At 35.9% G+C, this 8,510-nt stretch overlaps 1 non-coding gene across 1 annotated transcript; it reads left to right on the top strand.

Annotated features, from left to right (window-relative positions):
- Positions 1 to 8,191: 8,191 nt before the first annotated feature.
- LOC147829722 (U6 spliceosomal RNA) lies at positions 8,192 to 8,293 on the top strand. Its single transcript, XR_015448597.1, has one exon. It is a non-coding gene; the product is annotated as a U6 spliceosomal RNA (small nuclear RNA).
- Positions 8,294 to 8,510: the final 217 nt, after the last annotated feature.

Raw genomic sequence — 8,510 nt, 5'->3', positions numbered from 1 at the left:
GCAGATATCTTTTCAAGATAATGACATCAAACTTTTATATCTATATCTATATTTATAGCTATACCTATACCTATATCTACATTTATACCCAGAAGTGGAATTGCTGACTTATATAGTAATTTTATTTTTAACTTTTAAGGAATGTCCACAATATTTTCCAAAATTGTTGCATCATTTTATATTTCAAACAAAAGTGTACAAAAATTTCAATTTCTCCACAAACTGTCAACATTTATTGGCATTTATTTGTTAGGTAACATTCATCCTAGCAGCTGTGAGATGATACTGTACCACAGTTTTGATTTTATTTCTTTGTTGAGTAGAAATGTTGAATGTCTTTGTATTTACGTGAGCCATTAGCATATCTTCTTTGGAGAAATGTCTTTTCAAGTCCTTAGTTTTAAAATCAGGTTATTATTTTTGTTTTCTTTTTGCTATTAGGTTTAAAGAGATTTTCTTCTATGTATTTTGGAAACCCTTCTCTTTTTATATTCATGGTTTGTAAATATCTTCTTCTATTCCACAAGTTACATTTTTCATTCTGTTAATCATTTCCTTTGCTGTAAAAAAAGATTTTTAGTTTGATGTAATAACATTTATTGTTATTGTTACCTAATCTTTTTTTTTTTGTACTGGGGATGGAACTTGGGACCTTGGGACCTTGTGCTTATGAGGCAGGTGCCAGAACTGCTGAGCTAAATCCCCAGCCAATTGTTACCTAATCTTGATGTCATATCCAAGAAATCATTGCAGAGTCAATGTTAAGAAAATTCTCATATATGTTTTCTCGTGGGAGTTTTAAATTTTCAGATTTTAAATTCAAATCTTAACTCATTTTGAGTTAATTCTAGTGTATATCAAAAAGTAAGGGCTGGGCAGGGGATTTAGCTCAGTGGTTCCGCCGCCTGCCCCTCAGGCGCAAGGACCTGAGTTCAATCCATGGTACCAAAAAAAAAAAAAAAAAGTAAGGGCCAAATTTAATTCTTGTGTATATGCAGTTTCTCTAAGGTCATTTGTTGAGGAGACCATTCTTTCCTCACTGGATGTACTTGGTATCCTGTTTGAAAATCAGTTCAGCACAAATACATAGGTTTATTTCTGGGCTTTCTGCTCTATTCCAACTCTTTGCTTATTTTCATGCTAGTACCTTGAAAAGTAAGGATGGCTCCATATATGCAAGCCAATCAATGTGATATACCACACTAACCACTTACCAGCCCAATTATTTAAATACAAAATGATCAAAAAATGGATTTTTCACTAATTTTTTGAGATAATATGACAGGAAATATTAAAATAACAATTTTATCAAATTTATTCAGTACATAAATTGACTGAAATGACATTTGCCTGAGCAATGCTTGGGATAGTCAGTATGTAAAGAAACATGTTGCCCCAGTGATGCTCGGAGTAAACTAGTAAATGGTTAAATAAATGAAGGATAAAAATAATATGATTGCCTAAAAAGATACAGAAGAAGCATTTGAAACAATCAAACACTCTCTTTTGGGTATGGAAGGAAATTTTCTCAACACAGTATGTCTTATATAAAAAAGCCACAACTGAAATCATGCTCAATAATGGAAAACTAGAAATTGTCCTTTAAGATCTGGAATAAAGCAATGATGTCCACTCTTTGCACTTCTGTTTCACATAGTGCTATGATTCCTAATCAGGGCAATTAGACAAGAAAGAGAAATAAAATTATCCAGATTGAAACAGAAGAAATGTAAGTTCGTCTTATACATAAAAAACCCTTAGGTCTCTACACACACACATGAGTGCGCGCACACACACACACACACACACACACATATACTCTTAGTTACTTTTCTAGTTGGTTAGACAAAATACCAGACACTTATAGTTAAAGGAGGAAAGGTTTATTTTAGCTCACAGTTTGTAGAGGTTTCACTCCACAGTTGGCTGACTCCAAGGCAGGGCAGCATGGCAGAGGGGTATTACAGAGGAGAAACAGTTCATGGCAGAGTAGACAGAAGGGAGCAAGAAGCAGCAGCAGGCCTGCCTTCCCTCTCTCCCTTTATATACCATCCAAGCTACAAGCTTATTGATTTGTGCCACCCATGCTCAGAACTATGCTAATTCCAATCAGTGGACTAATTTCATACCACACATTCTTACACGAGGTAAAATATCTTACAAGAGATAAAATACTTATTCACCACAAATTATAAAACACTAATGAAATTAAAGCAGACTCAAATAAAAGGAGAGACATTATCCATTCATGAATTCTAGAAACGAATAGTTCTATAATGTCCATACTACTCAAAGCCATCCATAGATTCGATGCAATTCTAATCAAAACCCCAAAAGTATTCTTACGAAAATAGAAAAAGCAATCCTAAATTTTGTATGGAATTAAAATATCCCTAATAACATAAGTAATTTTGAGCAAGAAGAATAAATCTAGAGACATCACATTTGCTGACTTCAATATATATTGCAAAGATACATAATGTATTCAACTTCCAAAACCAATTTTGTAGAAATGTGCTTACTTTTTGTTTTTGCTTTGTTTTTATTAATTCTCTTTATTGTTTATTGTTTTCTATTTCCACAAATTATTTTATTTTCCCTACTTTTTGAGTGTATCTGTTGTTTTATTTTACTTGAGTTGAATCACATTTTATGATCACACTCAATAGTTATTTTATGCATTTAAAGTTAATTTTCCTGTAAAGTACCATTTTAGCGGAATTTCTCAAGCTTAAGTATAAGTCAGATCTAAATATATTCTCTAATTTTCATTTTCTCAAGACTTCTTCACTCTTGGATTATTTATAAGTATGTTTTTAAGGTTCTGAATACTTGTAGCTTATGCTTTTGTTCATCATAATTTTATTGCACTGCAGTTATAAACTACATTTTGATATTTTTATTTTATGTCATCTTTAGAGTGATTAAATATAAGAATCAATGACTTATAAACTTGCTATCTTAGTCTCTTTTCTGTTGCTATAACAGAATACCACAAATTGAGTAAAATTATAACCAATAGAAATTTATTTGTCTCACAGTTCTGGAAGTTGGGAAGTCTGAGAATATGGAACCAGCATCCGGGGAAGATCTTTCTGTCATGTGGAAAGGCAAGTAAACACTCATGAATCAGAGAGAGGAAATCAAGAAACCACTTCAACTGACAAAGGAATTAATTCATTCTTTTATGGGAAACCCTCTTCAGAGATAACGGCATTCACCCATTCTTCAGGGCAGAGCACTTAGGACCTAACCACTTCTCAACACTGTCACAGTGATAATTAAATCTCAACATGAGTATTGGTGGAGACATTCAAACCATGTCACCTTCATTTTTTACCATTTCAACACTTTTTTCTTTAGTGAAATCTAAGTGTCCTTCTTCTATTACACTCCTTTTGCCTGAAGAATTTTCTTCATTATTTCTTGCAATATAATATATTTTGTTATCGTTTGAGTGTCTGAAAAAGTCTGTACTTCAACTTCATTTTTAATGTTATTTCTGCAGAATACAGTATTCTGAGTTTATTTTTTTTTCAGTAAAGATGGTGTTCCATCGTCATCTTGATGACAATTTCTGATGAGAACTCTATTGTTATGTTTACCTTTGTTCTTCTGTATGTTATTCTGTTCTACTCCAGCTGCCTACAATATTTTCTTCTTTTGGGTTTTCAAGTTTGACTATAACGTATCTAGTTGTGTTTTTCTTAGTACTTATCCTGCCTGCTGCATAGTCTGAGCTTGCCGGGGGGCAGGGGCGGGACTATAGCTTGGAAATTCTTTTCCATTGTTTCTTTAAATATGTCTTTGGCCCTAATTCTCTCCTTTTAATCTTCTGTGATACAAAATATATACACAGAGTCTCACAGCATAGCCATTGGGCTGGTTGATTTTTAGTTTTCACTTACATATGTGTGGATCTGGTTCTTAGTACATTGTTCTGGAAGAATTAGCTACAGCCAGAAAGTAAGGTGTTATAACAGATTGCTTAATTTTTGCTCTATATTCTCAGAAATAATTTGCCTAACTTTGGCTGCTGGCATCCCAAATGACCTTCAATTATCCTCATTTCCTGTATTCACGTGCCTGTATAGGCTTCTTATACTGGATAGTTGAATACAATTGACATGTGTAACCAATTAGTGTATTGCAGAAAAGACAGAATGTGATTTCTGAGGCAAAATATTTTGCATCTTCTGTTTGGATATCTTGGATTAATTGCTCTGGGGGAACCCAGAACACATGAGGAAAACCAAACAGCCTTATGGAAAGGACCACATGTCAAGAAATTGAGTTATGTTGCCAACAACATACAAGGATTCGAGACCTCCTGCCTATAGCCACATGCAGTAGTTATCTGGGAGGAGGATACTGCAGCCCTAGGCAAAGTTCTATATAACTGTAACTTCATGATTATTGAACAAAATTCACTCACATGAATTGTTTTGGATTCCCAACCCACAGAAACTATGTGATATAAGAAATGTTTATTGTTTTCTCAATCTACTAAGTTCTTGAATAATAAGGTATGCAGCAATAGGCAACTAATGACTATTTCACTTTGTTCCAAAGGGATGAGTACTCCATCTTAGTGTAGTTTTCTCTGACTTTTGGTGAAGTCTCATGTCTCAGATTTATCTCTTTTCAACTGACTAAACTTAGTAGACACAGGGAAGCTTGTTACTGTTATAAAGAGAGCGTATGGCCATCTCATCATTTAGCCCCCTCTTTCTGACTCTTTATAGTAGCAGGTAGAACTTAAGAAAGTCCTGTGTGTATCCCAGGCTTCCCAGTCAACATTTTCAGCAATGAGTCATTGTCAGCTATGTCTTATAGTTCTGAGACCTTTAACATTTATTCTCTTAATGTGACCAATATTGCAATATTTTTGGATACAACATTTTTTTTTTTTTTTGGTACTGGGGATTGAATTCAGGACCTTGTGCTTTCAAGGCAGGCAGTGGCACCACTGAGCTAAATCCCTGGCCCCATTTTCAGGTACAACTTAAGAGTTACTCCCACCAATTTGAGAAGGTAAAGTCAGTGTATTGTGTATGAACTATTTTAGAGAAATTACTTAAAGAATGAAGGAGAGGGTGATTGTCAAATTGTTTTTAATATCCTTATAATAACAAAATTTAAAAATTATTATTTATTTAATGCTTACCATTTAATCCCTACCACTGTAAGAAAAAACTTTACAAGAACTGACTTGCCTTGAGAGACGATGAAAAGCCATGTTAATAAAATTATGGACCTGGCCTATTTGTCAAGAAAAGGTGACAGATGATTGGTAATAAATATTGACTTATTAAAGAAGGTACCATGAAGGAATTGTAGAAGTGAATAGTGGTAGCACTGGTTTTGTTGTTTTGTTTTGAGGCATGTGTGTGCATGAGTGTGTGTGTGTGTGTGTATGTGTGTGTGTATGGTGTATATTTATCTTTCTTAAGAATATGTTGATGATTATAAAGCTATTTCAGGCTATGTGATGTATAGTCTTTCTCATAATCCAGTTTGCAAAGTACATGTTTGTGTAAGTAGAGTCCTGTAATGGTTGTCATTGAGTGTAACTTGACTGGAGTGAATAATACCTAATAATTGGTAAATCATTATTTCTGGGTGTGTCTGTGAAGGCGTTTGCAGATTGGTGTGGGGAAGACCTGGCCTCAGGGAGATCAGGCACCATCCAGTCATCTGGGAGCACATGTGGAGCAGAATGAAAGAAAGAGTAAATTCTCTCTCTCTCTCTACATATATATATATATATATATATATATATATGTGTGTGTGTGTATATATATATATATATACATATATACATATACATTTCAGTTGTTTCTCTGAAGATCCCTGAATAATACAGTTCCCCTGGCTCAGCAGTGCCCTCAAAGGCTCAAAACAGAGCAGCAATGCTAAGACCGGACAGAGGCTGCACTACTGTGACCACTTGCTTTTCTGCATGATCTTAGTTTGTGTGATTGGTCTCCAGTTATTCATATCAGATCCAGACATTCATTGTGAAGTTTATGTACATGTAATTGTTACCCTTACACGCATATAATTATTACCCTTTTACCAACCTTGTTTCTTAATTCTGTTTCTTCTTTTTTCTTTCTCAGGCTTGAAGGGATAAATTACCTCCTTTGAGTTACATGGCTGTTAAGTAGTGGAATATATAATAAGCTTTAGTATTTGGACTCTGTAAACCACAAACTCTCCACTATGCTATGTTGCCCTTCATTTAAGTAGCACTGATTTTTGTGCTTCTATGTTGCATATTTAAGTAGCACAGACTCCCTGGCAAACCCAGAGCCAGGTTTCTTCTCCTTGGGAGACATTCTTTTAAGTAGAAACTAAATGATCTGGAGTAAAATATTTCTCTTGCCATAGAATCTTCACAGATGAAGGCCCTTCTCTGACCCATGAATCCAACTTGGCAGACCACACTGCCTGTCCTTAGGCCAATGCTAGGTTGCTTTCTAGAACTCGTTCGCAGCCTCAGCCCCTGTCCAATTCAGAAGTGCACTGCCTGTTCACAAATTAGATGCAGCTGTGCTGTGTGTCTTGCATATGGACTAATTAGCCCAGTCATGTAAGCTCACTGCCAAAAGAAGCCAAGTGCAAAGATTCAAAACCCATGAAGACTCATTGGTGCCAAGAGAAAAATTGGCCCCTGAGTTTTAGAGCAATGGTTCTCAACCACTGACATGCTGCATCAGCATTACCGGGAACTTGTTAGGGAGTTAGATTCTCACGCTTCAACCCAAACTTGCTAATCAGAATTCTATGAGTTGGGACCCAGTGAATCTGAGTTTTAATGATCCCTCCATGTGAATCTGACACATGCTCAAGTTAGAAGATTATAAATTGGCTTTGTGTATATTTGTAATAGTCTTTGAATATTCAAATATTATTTTCTATTATGGCATCATCCCTGCACACAAGTCAATACCACATTACTTTAACTTCTTTTCCAAAATAATTGTTTACTCATCTAAAGAAAATCAACTCACTCTAGTACAAAGATCATCTTAGCTCAAAGTTAATTTCTTGAGAGGTAAAAAATTTTATATTGGCATAAAGTCATCCTGAAATAGAACACCACTGTCCCATCTTGTTTCAAAAATTGCTGGAAGGGGCTGAGAAGTTATCACCAGTTGCCTTCTGGAATATAGACAGAATAGGCAGAGGAAGTGAATTGGGGGTCCACTCTGATAGGAATTACACTTCTGTGAGACCAGCAGACTCAGCAACAGTCTTGATCCTCAACTTCCAGAGACAGCCACCCTGTGGAATATCCCCCTACACACTCCTATTTGGAAGAGATAAAAGAAGAGCTGTCTGCCTGGCTTTTGTCACTGGTGAAGCTGACAGCTTTATGTCCTCAGTGGAGGGAGGAGCTGAAAGGAGGTGCCACAAAAGTGTATCTATGTGACAGGGAGGAGAGATGGATATTTTTATAGAAGAAGAAATGCACTGAACAAGGGAAATTAGATAGAAAGACCATAAAGGTCTCAGGTTGGCAAAACCAATTAGTAGATGTTTACAAAAGATAAACCCCGAGGTCACACCAAATTTGCTTTGATGTCAATACCCTGGGGTCTAAAAAAATGGATTAGCATCCTCCACACCATACTGCAGTGGAAAAAGAGCCAAGTCTCCCTTGTGCTGGAGCCTCCAGCCAGCTGTGTGCCCTTGGGCAGGTGACTTAAAGTCTCAGGCATCCTTTTCCTCATCTGTTAAAGAAGAGGATTATATGAGATCACATTTGAGGTTCCTTCCAGCTCTGACATGCCAGGAAATTCTCTTTGACTTCTGGAAATTGAGGGGACATTTCAGAGCTCTATAGTTCATAATTTAGTTCTTGGGATTCTCTGGACAGCCTATGAATTTCCTTACTTAATTTTAGAAGGAAAGAGAGTTTCTCATCTCTTCTATTTCTAGTCTACCTCAGCCATTTTGAAACAAAGGTCATTTAAATCTAAATAAGAACAAACTCCAGGAAATGGTAATGGGGGAGTTCCCAGCTGTCTGATGAGATTTTCTTTAGTGTAAACCAAAGGTTCAAAAGCCAAAAGCTAGATGAAGTGTCAAATCCAAAGAGACCACATAAATTTATATGACAGATTTTTTCCCAAAATTTTGGGTATGTGCTCATGGATGCTTTTGTTATAAATATTGTGGGGAAGTACTCACTTCAGCAGCACATATACTAATATTGGAACAATACAGAGATTAGCATGGCCTGTGCAAGGATGACATGCAAATTCATGAAGTGTTCTATATTTTAAAAAAATATTGTGGGAGAATGTTTCAGAGCATCTGAGAAGATAAAAAAAGAGTGGACATGGAACAGAGGCCAGGTAATTGACCTCTCACATCTCTCTGGAACAATAAAGAGAGCTAGTGAAGTTCCCAAAGTCTCAAAGTCGCACAGAAGTGGAGGTAAGATCTGCCTGTAAGGCACCTAAAGAGTAAGAGAAGTGGGAGGGTAGCTCAGTAGTAGA

Source organism: Heterocephalus glaber, unplaced genomic scaffold, assembly GCF_053883595.1.
Source record: "Heterocephalus glaber isolate CG9 unplaced genomic scaffold, H.glaber_assembly_v1.0 deba00000474, whole genome shotgun sequence".
In the NCBI taxonomy this organism is placed as follows: domain Eukaryota; kingdom Metazoa; phylum Chordata; class Mammalia; order Rodentia; family Bathyergidae; genus Heterocephalus; species Heterocephalus glaber.
This window is presented reverse-complemented; position numbering and strand designations above follow the sequence as displayed.